Source organism: Peromyscus maniculatus, chromosome 5 (assembly GCF_049852395.1).
Source record: "Peromyscus maniculatus bairdii isolate BWxNUB_F1_BW_parent chromosome 5, HU_Pman_BW_mat_3.1, whole genome shotgun sequence".
Lineage (NCBI taxonomy): Eukaryota > Metazoa > Chordata > Mammalia > Rodentia > Cricetidae > Peromyscus > Peromyscus maniculatus.
In genome coordinates, this window is record NC_134856.1 from 95,408,048 (window position 1) to 95,430,474 (window position 22,427).

The window sequence follows — 22,427 nt, forward strand, 5'->3', positions numbered from 1 at the left end:
TACTTTTGTTTTAGATTCATTCTTGGTTTATTCTAAAACTCTTTCAAAATACAGGGTCAGGGGCTAGGAGGTGGGTCATTGGGCAAAGCGCTTTCCACTCGGGCATGCAGACCTCAGTTCTGATCCCCACACCCACAGGCTGAGTGCAGCAGCAGCGTACAACTGCAATCCCCAGAGGCAGCAGAGACAGTGTTTGGGGGTTCCTGACAGTCCATCTCACCCAAGGGATGAGCTTGAAGCTCAGTGACAGACCCTGTCTCCAAAACTAGGGTGGAGAAAGCTGAGAATACACCTGCCATCCACCTCCCGCCACACACACACACACACACACACACACACACACACACACACACAAAGTCCACTATAGTATATGTTATGAAATTATATGTAATATTAGTACAAAGTTATAGCATCATACATGTCTGTATTAGGATGTAGCCTTATGAAATATTTATATGCTTTTATATACACATGTAATGTAGCATTCAATTTTCCCATGGATATTCTACTACACATACATGCACAGACAGAGCAGAAACTACAAGCTGCCATTCAGAATTAAACCCACCTCTGTGTGTCTGTTAAAGCATGTCACCCCACAGAACAGTGGTTCTCAGTCTTCCTAATGCTGTGACCCTTTAACACGGTTCCTCATGTGGTGGTGACCCCTCAACCATAAAATTATTTCGTTGCTACTTCATAACCATAGTTTTGATATTGCTATCGACCATAATATAAATATCTGATACACAGGATACCTGATACGTGACTCCTATGAAAGGGTCGTTGGACCACCAAAGGGATCTCGACCCACAGGTTGAGAACCACTGCTACGGAACCACATAGAGGACAAGAAAGTAGACCCCCTCTAACAACCACAGCAGGTACACCTCTGTCTTCCACCATAGCCAGGACCTCCACCCGCAGCACCATGCATGCTCAGACACCCTTCCAGGGAGAAGGCAAAACCTGGGCCTTGCTCAGCTCTGAACTGGCCGGGCCTAGGGTTTGGAAGCCCACTGATTTACTCTGAGCTCCACTACAGCTCCAGGGCTGCCTCCAGGGAGGGGTCTACTGGGGCTCTGCCGTAAATCAACTCCATTCCAGGAATTCAATTAACAGACTTCTCCTCAAGGGCTGGTGCTGGCAGACTTCACACAACATCCTCCAGCCAAGCCAAGTCATCTGACCTCCCACTTCTTCTCATCCTCTCAACCAGTTCAGACCTGGGCGGGAAGAGGTCCTCATATTTATGGCTCTTCGTCCTGCAGCAGCCATGGCCTGATCACCCAGATTCCAAGTCATTTCCCTGCAGCTTCAGACTAGAGGTTTCCATAAACATCTGAAACTTGGACCAACAGCCTGAGAGAATGTTAAGTATGGGAGAAATGCGGCACTAAAGAATGTTCTAGAGTCAGATTCCTTATTCTACCTTCACTGAAGTTTTAGGGCTGTCAACAGGTTTAGCTCTAGTCACTCCCACAGAGGAAAGTTAGAGAAAGTGTGACCTCAGCCCTGGGGAGGGAGCTTGGGAACGTGTGTGCTCGCGCACGCACGCCAGCAGGTGCTCTCACCCTCATCCACAACTTGAGTCTTGGGCTGGAATTGATCCCTTTCTTTTAAGGCGTATTTTATATTTTATGTAGCAACTTCATTGTAAGATGATAAATACTTTCAAAGAAGATTTTCACTGGAATGCTGTAACAGCAACAACAGAACAGCAGAGTTCAGAAAAGCGGACCCGAGTCCTGCAAGCACAGGTGTGATGTAAACCAGCCCCGTGATGAAGCAGAGGTTTTTTAACGACCCCAAAATAACAGAGGAAGATTGAAGTCCTGAGGTCAAGCTTCACACAGTTCAGGGACCACCTTCAAGACCGAGGGAGAAGTCTCTGTGCACACACAGGACAGCCAGCTTCACAGGAAGGGCTTCCAAGCAGAGCTGGGGTTGTATGACTCTGCCACGAGCCAGCATCTCCATGGACTTGGAACAAAACCCAGAGATGTAAGTCACCGACCTGAATCTAGAACTGCTGAGCATCCTGAAGCTGTGACATAGTGAGGTGGCTTTGCAATTGTTATGGGAAACTCAGAAGACAGGGAAGGGAAAGCGTGTGCTATCATTTAAATATAAAATGCCACTACTGATTTCAGTCCTCCCCCAACACACACACACACACACACACACACACACACACACACACACACACACACAAAACAACACACACACGCACACACACACATACACACACACCACACACCACATACTACACCCCCCACACACACACACACCCCACACACCAACCACACACACACACACACACACACACACACACACACACACACACACACGTGGGCTCATGCATTAGAACACTGGGTCCCAGTGAGTGACGTTGTTTGGAAGGTTGTAGAACCTTTAGGAAATGGAGCTATGCAGAAGAAGTGGGTCACTAGAAAGCATGTCATGCCAGTTACAGTCCTGCCCTGGTCTCTTGCTTCCTGATCCACAAGACGTGAGCAGGTTGTGTTCCCACAGACCTCCATGCCTCCCCAGCATGATGGCCTGTGTCCTCTGAGCTATAAGGCTAAAAATCAACCTCTCCTCCCTTAATTTGCTTTGTATGGCATCTTGTCATAGCAACAGGAAAAGTAACTAAGACAGCCAATAAGGTCCTAATATGTAAGGAACCATATGTGGGTGTGTTAGTGACTCTGCTCAGCACTGTGCCAGGTACCTGCCAACAAAAACTGAGGGAGGGAAGGTTTGTTTGGGCTCTCAGTTCAAGCATAAGGTCCATCATGGAGGGGAAGGCATTGTGGTGGGAGCTTGAGGCAGCTGGCCACGTTACAGGCACCAGAAGGGAACAGAGCGAGATGAATCGTGGTGCACAGCTTGTGTCCTCTTTTAATTCAATCCAAGACCCCAGCCCATAGGGCCACCCACATTTAGGATGGTTCTTCCAACTTAGCCCAATCAGGAAAGCCCCTCACGAATTTACACAGAGGTTTTGTCTTCTGGGTGATTCTCGATCCTGCTGAGTTGACAATCAATATTAACCATCAGAGTGAGGTTCACAGTATATACTTGTAACATCTCTGCTAAGACATAAAATACAAAGTATTGTTGATATTTGGGTGTCATTATTTAATTGCTGTTGCCTTTCTTTAGCAAACATCATCCGTCTTTGTCTTATAAGCTTCCCATCCATATGGCCCTAATGCAAACCAATCTCCTATGTGCTGCAGCATTAATTCATTTGTTCAAATAATGACTCCCACGATGATAGCATTAAAAACTGAGAGCTTTGGGAGGTAATTAGATCATGAGGCTAGAGCCTGTATTAATGGGTTTAATGCCTCCTAAAACAAAATAAGAAGAATAATAATAAAGGACTTCATAGAGAGATGGCTTAATAGTTAAGAGCTCAGATGCTCTTGCAGAGGACCCAAGTTTGGTTCCCAGCACCCATGTTCAGTGACTCATTCCAGCTTCATGAGGATCTGATGCCCTCTTCTGGCCTCCACAGGCAATTGCACTCATGTGCACATAACCTTTCCACCATGAAAAGTCACAAGGAAAAGGTGCTGTCTAAGAACCAGGGAACAGCAATCATCAGACACCAAATCTGTTGGTCCCTTAATCTTGGACTAGAAATCCTACAGAAGGCTGAGAAATCAATTGTTTTGTAGACTACCCAGTCCATGGTGCTTCGACAAGCAGCCTAAAAGGATCAGGTCTGGACAGAAAGATCCCATGTAGACCACAGCAAGAAATGCACTTCTCTCCCAATGTGTCCCATCACCAGTTCAAACCTCTCTGCAAACCCCACCCTCACACCTACCAAAGGAGCCATCTAACTGGAGCAGCTGTGCCCACCCCTCCCCCCCACACACCCTACCTCTCTTCCTTTCTTCCTTGTCCAGCTGCAGGGTTGGAAACACCATACCTGCCAGGACCTAGGGTGGCCCCTTCCTCCTCCTCTTTCTCAGCCTGCATCTAAAACATGGGCAATCCTGCTGGCTAGATGCAAGGCACCCCCAGAGTTCTGATGCTCCACAAAGGCTGCTCTACCTGCCACTGCCAGGTAGAGACCACAGCAGCTTCCAGCTGCCTACTTGCCACCCCTACCTGGCTCCAGTCTAGATTCAACCCAGCAGCCACAGGAGCTTTCCAAAAGGAAAAAATTGGAATACACTATCTCTCAACTCGAAGCTCTGAAATGATTCCCTGATGGCTGGCAGCGTGAAACCCAGTCCTGAGGTGGCGCTCCAGACCCTGCATCAGCCCCAGCCCCTCAGCTTCCCCTTGGCTGTTTCCTGTTCTCCCACTCTGCTCCATCTCTACCACCTGCCCCCATACTCTGGTGTTGTCCTGTCTGCCAGCCCTGGATCCTTCCAAGGCACTTGCCACTGTCTAAAGATGCTCCACCTGGGTAATGACCTTGGACACCAGATCTCCCTCTTTCCTTCAATCCCTTACCCTCTTCTCCTGGTGTGTTTCCATTTATTTATGACTTTCTAAAGTCCATGCAGACAGTAAGCAGCTTCATCAACACTTGAACCTCCCCAAACACCCATGAGGAAAGCAGCTGGGCCAGCTCAGGGTTCTGTTCCACCTGGACTGACAAGTTTGCCAGAACCAAGACTCTGCCAGAAGAAGCCATGTGTGACTCACAGGCTGTGAGCAGCAGCCCTTATTTGTGAGGTTCCAGAAGGCCTTTCTGCACTGAAACCTCTCCTCTGACAGTCGGCAGAATGCCTGACATTGCCAGCAGCAGCAGCGGACCTGTGACCAGAGCCTCCAGTGGATGTGGGAGGGATGTTGTAGAACGTTCACAGCTACTGATTGATACCCATGTAAGCATAGAGCGATACCCCTCCACGCCTGTTACACAAAAATAAACAAGCATGGAAGTCCAGCCCCACATGGATCCAGACATCTAATACACAACAATATGAATATACTTAACACCAATGAATCGTGCAAGAAGTACATTTTAGTGGTCTAGGAAAGATGACTCCAAAGCTAAAAGCCCTGATTGCTCTTCCAGAGGACCCAAATTCTATTCCTAGCACTCACATGGCAGCTCACAACTGTCTATAACCCCATTCCCAGAGAATCTGATGTTCCCGCCTGGCTTCCAAAAGCATTGCATGCATGTGGTGCATAAACATACATGCCAGCAACACACAAAATAAAGGAAAACCCTTTTTTAAATCGTAAATTTTAGCCAAGTGTGGTGATGCATGCCTGGATCAAGAGTTCCAGGCCAGCCTGTGCTACACAGGGAGACCCTGACCTAAAACAAAGGAAGCCAACAGAAAAGGTCATTTTTAAATGTGTGTTCTATGGCAATGCAAAGGCTTTTCTGCCTCTAACTGTCAAATAGTTTTAAAAATCACTCTCTCAGGATGGCTGGTGGACAAGCAAAAAACACCTGCGTTTGTCTTTGCTGATCCCAGCCTCCCGCTGTGACCTCTCTATTTCACTAAATGAGTCCTAAGTGCACAGCCCCAGGGTGCATTTGTGTCTGGGAAGAAGATAACATTAAACAGGGAAGGACTTCTGGTGTGTGTGTGTGTGTGTGTGTGTGTGTGTGTGTGTGTGTGTGTACTAAATTGTCTAATGAACATAAAAGATGAAAACCAGAATACAAATTGACTACAGCTGACAGTGATTTCTGCACAGTAGAGACAGAAACCCCCCCACTACCCTCAGGATATGGCCATGAGACTAACAGTAACACTGCAAAATGTTGTGTCTAAACTGAAAAAAGATTTTTGTCAGGTTTGTTTCTTTTTTAATAAAAACACGAAAAGTGGCGGCTGAAATCTGGTAGGGTCTATCTCTTTAGCATCTAAGACCCAGAGAGAACCAGATGGCTAGACCCCTTCATGGAGCCAGAACTTGAGCATCCTCTTGCAATGTGAATCAGTCACAGGGGAGGACCAGCCCTCGGACAAACAGCAGGGTGGTAAGGGGGTAAGTGGAAAGAGAAGGAAGCCTTTAGTCCCTGAAAGAAAGCATGTCACCCAGCTCTGAGGCTAGTGGCCAGTACTGATATGTGTGCCAACTTGGAAAGCGGGATGCAATGATGGTTGAGCTTGCCAACTTGAGGATAATAACCACTTTGAAAGCACACATCTGGGCATGTCTGTGAGGGGGCTTCTTAATTAACCAAGGTGGGAAGACCCTCTGACCCTGTGTGTGCCACCCATGGGCTGGAGTCCTGCACTGAATAAAAAGGAGAAAGCTACCCAAGAACCAGCACCCATCTCTCTCTGCTCCCTGACTGGATGCAGTGTGACCAGCCATCTCCTTCCCCAGCTACCACTCCTTCCCCTCCATGATGTACCTCACGCCTCAACTGTAAGCCAAAACAAACACTTCCTTCCTTACGGTGCTTCATATCAGGTATCTTGTCCCATCTACAAGACAGATGGCAAAGATAAATTTTGGGGCCAAAGCAGAGGGAATGAAAGAACAGGGAAGACATGGTAGCACAAGGCCAAACTGATGAAGCAGCTTCCTCTCTCCAGGACAACTTCAGAGGAACTCTATGTCATGGACACAAAAATATAGTTCAGTGCCCTGCTCAGGACAGCCTGAGAATCGCAGTCCCATGAGGTGTCTCCTGTCCTGGCCAACTGCCTGCTGAAACCGCAGAAACTCTTCAAAGGCCCAGACCTACAAGGCTAGTGCCATAAGTAACATGTGGATGAAGAGAGATTCATTCTTCTTAATTCATTCTTCTCTGCCTTCTGTTTGCTATGTTCTAATGCCATGCCATCTTCCAGTCGCTGAGCCAAGTGGGCCCAGACCCGGAAGACATGGAACCATCCCCTTCCATTCTTCATACACCACATACATTGGGAACATATCTGATTAGAAACTCTCCAAGTCTGTTGTAAGAGGAAGAGAACCCTGTCCCAGTTTCTGGAGAATGTATACACAGCCCAGTACAGTGGGGGGTCCAAGGCTGCTAGGTGTGTTGCCTGGAGAGGAATATGTGTGCACAGTGCACACGGGTCAGGGAGGAGAGCTGCCAGGGGCACTGTTAGCAGAGAGCTGTGCACAGCCCAAGCCAAGCAGGGTCCCAGACCATCCAAGCCCTCCCCTGGGATTACTGCCTCAGTGGGAGCCAGTCTGGGGCCTCACGGAGTACTCGGCAGCAGCGGCTCTAGGTCACGTGGACTTCTCTCTCAGTCCACACAGAATCGGTAGATCTTGCAAAACTCACTTTATAGCCTTTGGCCCACGTCTCCCCACTAACCACCACCCCCCATGCCCCTGGCAAATGTCACTCTCTCTGCTCGTATGAGTCTTCGATTCAGTGTGTAAGCAAGATTGCACAGTGTCATCTTTGAGCGCCTGGCTTATTTCAGCCACATGATGTCCTCCGGGTCCATCCATACTGTAAGAAGTGACAGGATGTCATTCTATTTAAGACTGAACAGAGTCTCATTGTACATATAGCCCATATTTTCCTTATTCACAGTCCCATTCTTAAGAGACCTAGGCTGCTTCTGTGCTAGGCTATTGTTCCTAATGCACTGCATGTTAGCACTACTGTACTGCATACATGAACTTTGCTTAAAGAGACCTTAAGTATCTTTACTATACATACATAAATACACACACACACACACACACACACACACACACACACACACACGTGCACATACACAAACATACAGTCAGTAACAGCTGTGTTAACTACGCTGATTATAGCAATAACTTTACAATGATGTCAAAGGATCTCATTGTACACTCTGAATACATCTATCTGTGTGTGAGTGTGTGTGTTTGAACATGTATACTTGTCAGTTATGTCTCAAAAACCTGGCAAAAATAAAATCTATAAGCTAAACAATCAATAAAAACTGAATCATTGAGCAATCTTCTGTGCCCAGCAATTTTTTCCCACATACTATTATGTGTATAGTGTTTGCCTCCATGTGTGTCTATGCACCAGGTGCCCAAGGAGGTTAGAAGAGGGAGTCAGATCCCTAAATGAGTTCTGGGCATCTGTCAGCTATCATGTGGGAACTGGGAACTGAACCTGGATCTCTGCTAAAGAAGCCAATGCTCCTATCTGCTGCGCCACTCTTGAGACCCTGGGCCAGGACATTTATAGTGCAAATGGTCTGACAAAATGGCATGCCTTTTTGAGGCCTTAAATGACAACTTTGTATACAAATTAACTATTTACTTAGGAAAGGAATAAGACATTTAAGAGACTGTGAATCTATCTTGATTTTATCTTTAAGTATAAACATTTTAAAGCATATATTTTAATAAAGAAAATGGTAAAGGAAGTTCAATTTGAAATTCAAATCTTAATTTAGTGTAATTATCTAAAATACAAATGTGCTCCAAAGAAACTACAGCAGTATCAAGACCAACAGGGAGAGGACTGGCTCACCAAGAAATCACAGACTAGAAGGTTTCAGTTTTCCTGTCTCTCTGGCCCAGCCATTCCCTGGGGGTGATGCTGACTGGTTACGACTGGCATCACTGGTCGTGGACAGATGTGGGATATTTTCATACTTGATTTAAAACACTAAGTTCCCAGAAGTGGTGAAACATAGCAGTCTTTTACTTAAGTCCATGTCCTTCCCTTGCCAAAAAAACAGTGTGTCTGTCTGTCTGTCTGTCTGTCTCTGTGCATGTGTGTGTGAGCATGTAAATGCAGATGTCCACAGAGACCAGAAGAGGATGTCAGATCCGATTTCTGGAACTGGAATTACAGGTGGTTGTGAGCCACCATTTGGGTGCTGGGAACTGAACCAGGTCCTTGACAAAAGCAGCCAGTGCTCTTAACTGTTGAGCCATCTCTCCAGCCCCACAATTTCCTCTGATTGAATTGCAAGACGTTTTCCCATTTCCTTATCCATTCCAATCTGTTACACTGTAAGTTGGTATCAAGGGGGTGCCCAAGAAACAGTGACGAGTATTAAGTCAAAATCTATAAACTTGCCAGAGGTCCCGAGACCACACCAATAGAGCATCCTTCTTCCTTATTTCACCTAATTTAAGTAGTGTCACTCAGTAGAAGCAGAGCAGTCCTACCATCTGGGGTCCACATCCTAATTAAAAATGAATGCCAAGGAATGAATGAGGAACAAATAGGGGGCAGTCTCCTGGATCCTTCAACTCAAGCATTTTAGTTCCACCACCTTTTAACTATAGGCTTAAATCTCTGTACCATTTCTTCAGAGCATTCAGTTGTGATAGAAAAGGTCAGTCTGGCAACTCAAGAAAATTCTACCCTCTATCTACCTAAGGGACATAGTTTGTGTCCTTGACTGCACTGGAATACTTGAATCACATTCACTGGAACATAAGCCATCCAGAAATTGAGGGAAAGAAAGAAAACACATATTAAAGCTAAGATCAATCCAACTTGAAGAGGGCCATTAGTCAGAACCAATTTTGGTAAGGTTTTGAATAAGCAGCCTACACTAAAATAGCCTGAAGTCACAAGTGCAACTCAAGACCTTCAGTTGGGATGGCAGTCCAGTGGAGGGCCTGTGGGATCAGCCAACAGTACCAGTTCTGGCTGGATATAGAACATCTAGTTCAGTGCCATGCAGGAGAAAAGCATTCAGGAACAAAACCCACATGTAGAAAGGAGGTGTGAGATGTGGCCCTGTAAGAGACAAGGTCCAAAAGACAGCGCCGGAACCCACCCTTCATCCTCTTCTGTAACCTTATCCAGGCAGTGAGATCATTATATCCTAGTTAAAAAGCTTGAGGCCAGAAAGATGGTTCCATGGGTGGCAAAGCGCTGCCTCGAAGCATGCAGGCCTGAGTTTGGGTCCTCAATCCCATATAAAAAGCCAGGGACAATGGCACTGGAGAGATGGGGAAGCAGAGGATCCCTGGAGCTTGCTGGCCAGCCGGTCTAGCCAAATCAGTGAGCACCTGGTCTGCTGAAAGAGCCTGTCCTAGTCAGCTTTAATTGTCAACTGGGCACAGCCTAGAGTCACAGGAGAAAGCCTTGATTGAGGAGTTGCCTGTTGCTACACCAGTAGGAGGACACTGTCTTGATTATTAATTATGCCAGAGGTCGCAGCCAACTGTGGGTAGCACCATCCCTAGGCAACTGATCCTCAGCTATACAAGAAAACCAACTGAGCATTAGCCTGTGAGCCAGCCAGAGTGTGAGCCAGTAAGATGTATTCTTCCATCCTGCCTATCTTGAGTTCACACCCGACTCCCCTCAATAATGGACGGTGACTTGGAAGTGTAAGCCAAGTAAAACCCTTTCCTCCCCACGTTGCTTCTGGTTGGTGTTTTATCATAGCAACAAATTGAAACTAGAATAAAACACCTGTCTCAAAAAAATAATAATAAGTGTTGGGTTAAGGGTGTACACACTGCTCTTGCAGAGAACCTAAGTTAGGTTCCCAGCACCCACAATGGGCAGCTCACAACCATTTGTTAACTCCACCTCCAGGGGATCCAACACCTCTGGGCTCTAAGGGCACCTGCACTCACAGGCATATACTCACACAGAGATACACACATATACATATAATTTAAATTAAAAAAAATAATAAGGTGGAGAGTGATTGAAGAAGACACCCAAAACAGAGATCTGGACTCCACAGATATACGCATGTGCACGCACATACACATATATATACACATACACACACCTGAACACATCATATACCACACACACACACAGAATCCCTAGGATGGCTGGAGGAATGAAAGCTAACATAAAAGTTAACACTATTGAGACATCTCTTGCTGGAGCTGGACTAAGATATGCAAAGAGAACTGGATACTGCAAAGCGCCTGCCCTTGCAGCTCCAAGGCCTGTTAGCCTCTGTGCAGAGCTGCAAAGAAACCCTTTTCGCAGGAACAAAAGCTATGAGTGCAGAGTTCTGGCTTGAAAAACAAAAGCAGATGAAAAGGTTCACAGTTTACAAATGAGGGGGAGGAAGTAGGAGGGACTCAAGTGTGGTGACAAGAACTGAAGAGCAGGAGGCACGTGACTTAATCCCCAAGTGAAACAAGCCTGGAGGCAAGATTTCCCAGCCTGGCAGTGGCGCTGGGCTACAGTGGAAAATATGTGGAGTTGGGCATTGCTGAATGACATAAACTAAAAAGCTAGTTCCTCCTGTGGAAGGGAGAGACTGTCAAATCTGGATTATAATTTTCCTTCCTATAAATCCAGGCCCATGAAAACTGATGGGAACACAAAATATCATCCAGGGGCCATGGCCTTGCTCGCTGTTTTTCTGTGATAGTTTTTAAATCCAATTCATCATGAAACTCTGGCTTCTATAGAGAAAGTAAAACTATTCCAGGAGCGAGAGTCCAGGGGGACCTGGCTTTCTCAGGGCTCACATTGTCGCTCCTGTCTGGAATGCCAGACTTCAAGGTCAAACACTGCAGGAATCCAGCTGACATGCTTATCTTGTTCTGTGGATTCCTCCTGAACCACACTGAGCTGTGCAATGAGTAGCCTATTAGAGGCCATCTTGCTTCTTCTCCACATGTAAATTCTCCCCAGGTGAGGGCACCTGCTCAAATGGCTGCCAACAGTCATTCCCAAGGCCTCACAGACACAATGGGTGCCCCTCCCAGATGGAATCCAGAGCTTAGCTGCTCCGTGCCCAGCCTGTCACAGGCCAGGGAGGCCCAGTGGGCATGTCCATGGCTTGAGAAGGGATTTCAGGCCTCCCGCTGTCAGCTGATGTCACAATCTGTTCGTTTTATTCTTCATTTCTTGACTCCACAGCACTCCCAGGCATGGTCCTGGTGAAAAGATTCCCTTTTCACAAAACCCACCAGAGCACAGTTATGCTGTAACTTTCAGATTGCCTGGCAGAAGGCTGCTGCACAGCCCCATGGCTGCTGCTGCAGAAATGTCCAGGAGCCCAGGGACTACCACCTTCACTGACCTTTTGTGACAGTTAATAATGTAATGAGATCCTAGAAATGTGGAGAGGCCACGTCGGTATTAATAACTCCAGGTTTCACAACAGAAACTAAGGCTTCTCTTAACAAGCCAAAAAAGACTGAATAAAGAAAATTTGTTTTACATACTCATCACCTGTCCTCTGTGCCTTGACTGTCTCTAAAACTGTGAGGTTCAAAAAAAAAAAAAGGAGAAAAGTCTTGATGTGCATATGGTGGGGCTTTTCAGAAATTTAATTCACATCTAGGGCCTGAAGAAGCTCCTTAATCTCTTTGAGCCACAAAAGCCTCATGAATAGACTTAGGATAGCACTTAATTCAGACCATCTGTATATACAGAGCCAGGCCCCCAAAAAAAAGCTGACCTACAACTTAGAGTCTTGATAATGTGTGAGACGATAAACTAAACAAAGCATTTGTGGAACGGGAGAAAGTGTGCTAATAACCAGTGTTTGCTAGCACCTTCGAAGTCAGATCAGTGCATACTAGATGATCCCCTCCCCCACCACCCCAAAATAAAGAAGAGAATGGCCTTTGTTCCTCGGGATGTCATTACTTAATAAGGTGTCAGTTTGTCACTGTGACAAACTATCTGAGCAGAGGAACTTATTGGGCTTACAGTTTCAGAGAGTTCAATCTATGGGAAGCTGGGCCCCTGGCTTTTAGGCTGGGTGAGGTCAAATACAACAGCAGGAAGTGTGTGGAGAACAATGCTGCTCTCTTCCCAGCAACCAGGAAGGGGACCAGGCAGGGGTCAGGGATAAGATGTACTTTTCCAAGGCCCAAAGCCTCCCACAGCCTCATCTCCTAATCATAAAACATTCAACTATGAACTTATAAATGGACTAAACCATTGAAAAATTAGAGCCGGGCCAGACGGTAGTGGCGCACGCCTTTAATCCCAGCACTCGGGAGGCAGAGCCAGGAAGATCTCTGTGAGTCTGAGGCCAGCCTGGGCTACAGAATGAGTTCCAGGAAAGGCACAAAGCTACACAGAGAAACCCTGTCTTGAAAAAAACAAAATAAATAAATTAATTAATTAATTTGAAAAATTAAAACCTTCAGGCTTCAATAATTGTTCAATAGGACACCAACTGGGAATTCAGGTTTTAACACATGAACCTTTGGGGTCATAACCAAACCCTATCAGTAGATTAATAACAAATGAGACACATTTTAAGACTATAAAAGAGGCCAGGCATGGTGACACAGGCTTATAATATCAGCACTTGGTAAGCAGAGGCAGGATAAGTTTGAGGCCAGCCTGAACTTCATAGTGAGACCCTGTCTCAAACTAAATAAACAAATACATGAATGAAAAGTCCTCTTTCATGACTATATGTCCATCTGTCTACATTCTTTCCTTTAAACAAAAAAAAGGATCTAAAGCTAATTATTTTTCTAGATTCAACTTCACCATGTTTTTCTTTTTGTGGTGGATAAATGCATAAAAATGTAATTGATAATGGAAATGTGCAGCCCTGAACAAAGCTCCATGGCTTCAGATTGGCCATTTTAACTATACAAAAGTTTGCTGAGATGTATAGAGTTTTGGACTGGGCACATGTTTGAGTGGACACCTTAACATAACTGTATGATGTTTTTATTTGCAAGTTCATTACAATAAAAGGAGTTTATTTTAAAAATAATAACAAAGTAAACACTCAAAATACACAAGAGCATTGTGGCTGCTGCTCTGCAGAGGACATTACTTCACAGCCAGAGTGTAACTGAGCCCTGTAGAATCAGCAATAAAAAGGAAATGATTTTGAAACAGAAGGATTCCCCGTACAGGGAGCCCGTGTGTAGCAAGTTCTCCCAAATGCACTCAAGAGCTGCATGTCAGTTTTCAGTATTCACTGGGTCCCCCTTTGCAGAAACACTCCTGTCTGAACAGCTAGACACCTCTGTGTAGAGGCTCGAAATGGGAAACAGGTCTTGTGTGGATTATCTCAGTTGTGCAAAAGCATTGATGTTGATTGGACCCAGTGAAGGGGTCCAGTGGCCTTTCTGGCTGTTCATCCTATGTGCCATCTGATGCTGTTGCTCTTTACGTTCTGGTTCCTGGGAGCCACTCAGTACCTAAGCAGCCCCAGCCCAGGGCTAAGCACTTCCCCCAGGGGACACAGTCTCAAATACAGCACCCAATCGAGGCCAAAGTCCACAATGCTGAAAATGTCCTCTCTAGGTCAAATGGACCTAGTTGAGGGCCATCTAGGCTTCTTTAGGCCTCCCACTCTGCCTTCCTATTTCTTATTCTGACCTTACAACACTCTACATTGCTGGACAACAGCAACCTAGTGCTACCCAGAAATCAGCAGGGTGCAACCCATTACATAGGCTGTCCTGATGAACCACTCTGGGCAAGAACTCCTTCCCCAAAACAGTATCACAAACATGCCAAGTCTTTGTAGATGGGATGACGGTCATTCCAGCTGCATCTGACCATCAAATTAAGATCAAAAGAAGTCATTAAAAAAATATGATTAAAAAGAAAGAGGACAAGGTGGGGGCTGTGACTCAGTGGGTAAAAATACATGCTGTGCACACATGAGGATGTGAGCTCAAATCTCCAGCACATACATAAAACCTCAAATGTAATCACTTAGACCTGTAATCCCAGCACTGTCCTGTAGCGGAGACAGGAGGATTGCTGAGACTTGCTGGCTACCAGCCAATCTAGTAAAACCATGAGCTCTAAGTTCAGCGAGAAGTGAGAGATCCTACCTCAAGAGAATACAGTGGGGAGTAATAGGACAGGACACCAGGTATCCTCTGACCTCTATGTGTGTATAAGTACACAACTGCATACACAGGCATGTACTTGCACACACACACACACACACACACACACATACATGCACACATGCGTACACACAACCACATACAAAACTGATGAAAAAAATCAGTTTAGCTGGGAATAGTGGTGCATGCCCTTAATGTCAGCACTCAGAAGGCAGAGGCAGGTGGAGGCCTGGCATCAAGGCTGTGCTTTCCACCTCCGGGGTGTTTTTCTTTGTAGTGATAATATGGCCAGGGCTTGCCATGCAAGACAGCACAGGTCTAAGGTTCAAAGGTTCAGAGGAAAAGTGAGGCCTCATCTTGGGACACAATTCAGGACTTGAAGAACGGCAAGTCTTAGAAAAACAGGCCCTGATATTTGTAAATTTTTGAATCCAGATTACCAGGGGCTAGGGGATGGCACCTTTCTCCTTAAGTTTTGTTTGTTTGTTTGTTTGTTTGTTTTAATGGGACCCTCTGAGCAGTATACATGAGACTATGTCCAGCCCTCACATGAAATCCAGAACCTATGCCACGGTGACCTTCACACCACAGCAGCTACCAATTGCTCTAATCCTGGCAGGGTGCCCCCAGCAGACAACTGGTGTGACCAGTCTGGATGTCTTTCTATGCCGTCCATTTTCCAAGCCAGATTTTCAGAGTGAACCATTTGATCCAATCTCTATTAATATCTTCCTCCAGAATAGTAACACGCCTCCATCAGCTCAAACTTACCCAACATAAATATTATGTGAAGACTTGTCCAAAAATAAATGTATGCAATTAAGTGTAAGTATATAATCTTCATTTAACTAGCTTAATTTATTACAAAATGACTAGCTTTTTCCAGTGCACATGCAGGGTGTTCTCATCCCCATGCTAGCCGTGGCATAGTCACTCAGACCCTTAAGCTTCACTTGGGTTTTCTTTCCCAAACAGGAGTCTTCCTCTTTAAATACTTGCCTATCTTAGTCAGGGTTACTATTGCTGTGATGAAACACCTGACCAAGAGCAACTTGGGGAGAAAAGGGTTTATTTGGCTTATGCTTCCATATCAGATTCATCATCTAAGGAAGTCAGGACAGGAACTCAAGCAGGACAGGAACCTGGAGGCAGGAGCTGAGGCAGAGGCCATGGAGGGGTGCTGCTTACTGGCTTGCTCCTCATGGCTTGCTCAGCCTGCTTTCTTAAAGCACCCAGGACCACCAGCCCAGGAATGGCACCACCCACAATGGGATGCCCCCCCCCCCACTAATCACTAATTAAGAAAATGCCCTATAGGCTTGTATACAGCCCAATCTTATGCAGGCATTTTCTAACTTGAGCTTCCCTCCTCTCAGATGTGTAGCTAGAATTTTCCTGCCTGGCCCACAGTCAGGACAAATCTCTGTCACCCGCCAGTCCCACAGCCGCTCAGACCCAACCAAGTAAACACAGAGATTTATATTGCTTATAAACTGTATGGCCGTGGCAGGCTTCTTGCTAACTGTTCTTATATCTTAAATTAATCCATTTCTATAAATCTATACCTTGCCACGTGGCTCACCGGCGTCTTCACATGCTGCTTGTCATGGCGGTGGCTGGCAGTATCTCCTCCCACCTTCCTGTTCGCTCAATTCTCCTCTCTGTTAGTCCCACCTATACTTCCTGCCTGACCACTGGCCAATCAGTGTTTTATTTATTGACCAATAAGAGCAACAGATTTGACATACAGACCATCCCACAGCACAGATGACTACAGTTTGTGTTAACACACTAACCTACCAAGAATAATCTTCTGGGGCTGGAGTGATGGCTCAGCAGTTACTTCCAGAGGAACTGAGTTGGGTTCCTGGCACCCATACCAGGCAGCTCACAACTGCCTGTAATTCCTGTTCTAGGTAATCTAACACCCTCTTCTGGTCTCAGCAGGTACTGCTCACACACATGTACATACTCACCTATAAACACACATACACACGTGTAGCTAGAGTTTTCCGGCCTTGCCCACAGTCAGGACAAATCTCTGTCACCCGCCAGTCCCACAGCCGCTCAGACCCAACCAAGTAAACACAGAGACTTATATTGCTTACAAACTGTATGGCCGTGGCAGGCTTCTTGTTAACTGTTCTTATATCTTAAAGTAACGCATTTCTACAAATCTATACCTTGCCACGTGGCTCGTGGCTTACCAGCATCTTCACATGCTGCTTGTCCTGGCAGTGGCTGGCAGCGTCTCCTTCTGCCTTCCTGTTCTTTTATTTCTCCTCTGTTAGTCCCGCCTATACTTCCTGCCTAGCCACGACCAATCAGGTTTTGTTTATTGACCAATCAGAGCAACTTGACATACAGACCATCCCCCAGTACAGCCAAGTGCAGACCATCTCAGACACCTGCACTCAGGCCCATGGTCCTAATCATCCTCTATGCAAACCTGCTGGGTAACACCACAAGGAACCCAAGAAGGGCTCCCACAGGACATACATTAACATCCCACAGCACACACACACATACATAAAAAAATAAGATAAATATATCTCTTAGAAAAAATAATAATTTGCATAACAGAGGCTACTGAAAACTTCATTCTAAAGCCTTACCAACTGAGGTTTCACTTGCCCTGTGCATCCCAGCACGAGGCAGATATACTGGCCCTAGCAAAAATAGCGAAGGGAACCACTGCTCTAACTAGTTTATAGACTGTATATCTTTTCCTATTTTTTAATGAGATACTAAAAGTAGCACAAAACTACTGCCCCTTTAGAAGTGTTGGGAAAGTGTAAGGTCATACAAAATTAAGACATACTTCAGTTTAATTCATCCTCAGTAGATTATTTATTTTTAAACTTTTTAAGATATTTCTCACCGACTCACTGTCCCTCACAAACAAATCTAGACTAGTACTAGGCAGAGCAAAATTTGTTTTTAATAATAAATATACTTAGGAAGAATAAAGAAATATATAGAAGAAAATGGTTACTCTTTTTAAACATTTATTATTTATTAGGGTAGAGCACTCATACCATAGCACAGGTATGAGGTCAGAGGACAGAGAGGTGAGTGCTAGCATTCAGCTGCTTTCCTCCACTTTTCCATTGTATTCATCCTGGAACCCCCAAAGTGGGTTTTCCCTCCACAGTTAGTGCTTCCTTAAAAAAAAAAAACCCTTACAGGCATGCTCAGAAGTGTGTCTCCCAGGTGACTCTGTACCCCATCAAGTTGATGTCACAGAGAGTTCTGCCAGTGTTTATAAAGGTTTGTTTGAAAAGGACACCCGTGTAGAAGGAGCGATATGAAGAGATGAAGCCTGGGGACAGCCAACCAGACACAAGGGGCATCCACTCTGTTAACAGCTCAGATAGGAGCATGTGGCAAGACAGATTCAACAACTTCCAATTCCCCCAACTTGGTTCCTGGCAGGATTAAAATGCACCATTTTCTGTTGGTTGACATATCCATGGACAAGAAAATAGCTTCCTGGAACATCTGGTATTAAGAATGCATCTACTGCCACCAATGGTCCTTGGAGCTGAATGTATGAGATTTCTCCTTTTAGACCAAAACATTTATGGGGTTTTTTTTAATCCTGATTTTGCTAGACTATAACGTAGATCATTCATCAGGGATCAGTAACCAGGTTGGGGGGAAAGAGAGGGAGAAGGAGGAAGAATTCAAGAGTTGGAAGCATGAATATACAAGGATAGCCCACATTGCCCCAAGGAGGAGGAGTCACAGTCTCATTACTACACTGCTATCAGTCCCATCAAATTTAAAGTATAATTTATGGCTGAAAGCCAACATGGTCTCTCTTCGCTGGGGAATAAAAGTCCGTTCAACCTGTAACCCCACAGTGACCTTCCCTCCCAGAACTCAGCGTGATGAAGTGACATAGCATGATCCCAGTCACACTGTTTACCCTCGTGCAGGGCCTTGTAGAAATCACTAAGATGGGCAAGGATATGGGCTGAAGGTATCCCCCAAATTCACAAGTGGACGCCCTACCACAAAGGACCTCAGAATGAGATCAGATTTTAAGATGACATCTTAAAGGATTTTTCAAGTTAACATGCAGTCATTACAGTGGACCCCAATCCTCTTGCCCTTTTAAGATGAGGACCCTGACATACTCAAAGGGCAGCCCCTGCCAGCAGAGGAAAGAGGCCCTAAGAGGAGCCAATCTCAGTGACACCTTGATATCAGACTCCCAACCTCCAGACAGCATTCAAATGTATTTCTGTTGTGCAAACGCCTAAGTTTACAATCCTTGTTTTGCAGCTTTCCTACCAAGATACCACAAGCAAACCTCTGGGCATGGCTCTAAGGGAGTTGCTAGATGGAGTTAAATGAAATGGGAAGTTCTGCCCTAAATATGAGCAGCAGCACGCATGTCATAGGCTGAGGCCCAGGCTGAACACAAAGGAAAAAGTGAGCTAAGAAGCAGCATTCATCTCTCAGCTGACTGTGGAGGCTGGATTAGATCCTGTTGCCGTGACTTCCCCACACGGGAGGCTGCACCTTGGTACTTCCCCACCATGGGAGGCTGCACCTTGGTACTTCCCCACCATGGGAGGCTGCACCTTGGTACTTCCCCACCACAGGAGGCTGCACCTTGGTACTTCCCCACCACTGGAGGCTGCACCCTGGTACTTCCCCACCACGGGAGGCTGCACCCTGGTACTTCCCCACCACGGGAGGCTGCACCCTGGTACTTCCCCACCACGGGAGGCTGCATCTTGGTACTTCCCCACACGAGAGGCTGCACTTTAGATGTGTGAGCCAAAAGAGACCCTTCCTACCTTGAAGTTGCTTCTTGTCACAAAAGCGACCACTGCACCCCCTCACTGCAACTCCCACGAACAGCAGACGGGACACCAGTGTTAACTGAGCACACTACATTTTTTCTCTAATAGGATAGATTTTATTTTATGTGAAGGGGGGGGCAGTAAACTGAGAAAAGATAAGTAATTCTTCCAATAGGGGAGCCAAGATTTGAACCCAGAGGATTCTGATTCCTTAGCTTATTTTCAGCCACCAAACCAGTTTCCCCCTATAGCTGAAAGAGACAAATTCTTACAAAATAATTCTGTAGGGGAGGGGCCGCTGCAAACACCATCTTAACACCCCAGAGAGTGCTTTTAAATTGGTTTTAATTTGAGGGTTTCTACTCTGTAAGCCCGACAGAAATTAAATTACAAAACATTTGAAGCTCACATTTTACAAACCATGCCAAAATTGAATATAAATGAAAACATTTGCTCGTGGATGTTTTTTGCTGAAAGACAACTCAATAAAATACACATGAAGTAATGCACGGGTGAGGGCAGTCCTAATTCTGCACTTTCTTATCATTATTCAGCCTTAGGGGAGTCACCTCTGAGGACAAGGTCGTTCTGGATCCCTGTGGGCACAAGCCGCAAGGGGCCCAGCCCAGTCCAGGCTCATTTCATGCTCCTTGCATGGGTGCAGAGGGTGAAATCCGCAGTTAACTTCATCTTAGGTCGATCCCAAATCAGCTTTTGATTTTCCTCTTTAGAAAACGGACAGGGACCAGAACATTCAGGAAACGCCCAGCCAAAACCGAAACCCCTAGGCAGAGAAACTGGGAACAGTGAAATCTCCAGGGAACCACAAGACTAGCCGCTGGGAACAGGAACAGGTAAGGAATGATAGGAGGCAGCTTCAGTTCCCCCAGGTATCTGCATCAAGGAGAAGGAGGTCATGAGACACCCCTCCTCCACTGTTGCATTTGCTAGCAAGTGAACGCTTGCTCTGCTCATGAATAAAAGCAATAAGGAACTTGGTGTTCGTGCATAGCTCTAGGTGCCTCATCACCTGGCTGCTGGCAAGAGTTGCACACTTCCTTAGCTGTGCCAAACTTCCTGACAAGTGCCATTCAATCTCCACAGCCCTCAGCTCGTGGGTTCTAGGCATTCACAGCTTTCTGCTTATATGGGCTAATTGTCACAACTGCCTTATGAAATTAGAGGGAATGTTAGAATCCAAGAACAGTGGATAAAGGCAGAGAAAACCAGCCTCAGATGATGAAATCTTTTAAAATGCTTAATCTAAGATCCTATTGGGTATCCAAGTGAAGACAGATGTACTGGGCTAGTACTGGCTCCTCCCCGACCATACCTAGTGATAGGGTTGTGGATGAGACCTTCTTAAGAGTGGATGTGCAGGCAAATAAGGGAAGGCAAGGACAAGCCTGGAAGTATTCAGGTGCAGACAGTGAAGTCACCAGGTGAGGAGGGAACTGGTTATTATTTAGACTCACGCTATCCAATATGGTAGCCACTGGCCAGCTATGGCTATTGAACCGCTGAAATCTGGTGGCTCACACTAAGATGAATGCAAAACGCACAGTGCTGTCACCTACACAGATAGCTACCCCATATCCTCCAGGGACAGCCAAGGGGGAAAGCATTTGAGAGCTCCCTGGTAACCTGTCACAGAGCCATTTCAGAGAGTGGTAAGGGGACAGACAGCACAGGAGGCAGAGAGTGACTAACTCATTGCTGTGTCTCCAATTTGGAGCACGGAGATGTAGAAACAGAGGCAGGAGCATTTTGTTTCATAGTTTATGATAAGGGACACCTGCCTGTGTTTAGACATGGCTTTGATGGTTCATCCTGAGTGCCAAGCTGATTGCACTGAGATGCTCCTAGGAGTGTGGTAAAGCCCACCTCTGGGAGAGGCCGTGAGGGAGACTGAGACAAGACTAAGGGGGGAAGATCTACCTGCAGTATGGTGGCTCCACCCCATAGGCTAGGGGACTGCATGGAACAAAGTGGGTAATGGGGAAACCCCTAGATGCAGCCTTCCCCTCTCTCGCTCTCTGTCTGACTGTCTCTGTCTCTCTCTGTCTCTCTGTCTCTGTCTGTCTCTCTCTCTCTCCCACTCTCCCTAACCCAGTCTGGATCTAGATCTGGACAGCTCCTTTCCAGCCACGGAGATGGGAGCTCCTCTACCCACCGTACTCAGCCCACCATGATGAACGGAACCACTTTACGCTGTGAGTCAGAGCAAATTCTTCCTCCCTCAGGTTGTTTATGTGAGGTTTACTGTCACAGCAATAAGAAAGCTAACACAACAGCACATCAGCCCTTTCAGTCCCAACAGGATGCTGGCATACCTACCTCTCCAACTGACAGTCTCAAGTCCTCCGAGCTGCCAGGGAACAGCTCAAAGGAACACAGACAGAGAACAGAGGTGATTATGAAATAAGAGGCAAACTGGGACTTGTCAAAGGAGGAGCTTTGGATGCCTGTATTTTAGCTTTTGATCTAAATCCTACACACCATCAAAAGAAACCCCAGGTCTGGGGAGATAGTTCAATGTGCGACAATCCTGGCTGTGCTAGGCATGGTGGTGTACACATTTAGTCCCAGCACTGGGAGGGTAGAGGCAGTTTGTGAGTTCAAGGTAGCCTGGTGTACATAGTGAGTCCCATGCCAGCCAGTGCTATACCGTGAGACCCTGCCACAAAAAGAAATAAAGGAAGGAAGGAAGGAAGGAAGGAAGGAAGGAAGGAAGGAAGGAAGGAAGGAAGGAAGGAAGGACCCCTGCTTCACAAATATGAGGACCTGAGATCGGATCTCCAGGAACCATGTGAAAAGCCAGGCTACTCTGTGTGCTTATAACTCCAGCAGTGTGGTAGGTGGAGATGGGAGGATTTCAGGGAGTTGCCGGCTGTCAGTCTAGCTCCAGGTTCAATGGGAAATCCTGTT

At 46.1% G+C, this 22,427-nt stretch overlaps 1 protein-coding gene and 1 long non-coding RNA gene across 2 annotated transcripts in view; both read right to left on the reverse strand.

Annotated features, from left to right (window-relative positions):
* The window catches only part of Ryr2 (ryanodine receptor 2), a 581,527-nt gene that overhangs the window by 525,431 nt on the left and 33,669 nt on the right, over positions 1–22,427 (reverse strand). The gene's annotated exons all lie outside the window — the stretch shown is intronic.
* On the reverse strand, positions 12,951–21,552 carry LOC143273400 (uncharacterized). The gene is made up of 2 exons (XR_013051492.1): positions 19,275–21,552; positions 12,951–19,212 (listed from the first exon to the last, which is right to left on the reverse strand). It is a non-coding gene; the product is annotated as an uncharacterized LOC143273400 (long non-coding RNA).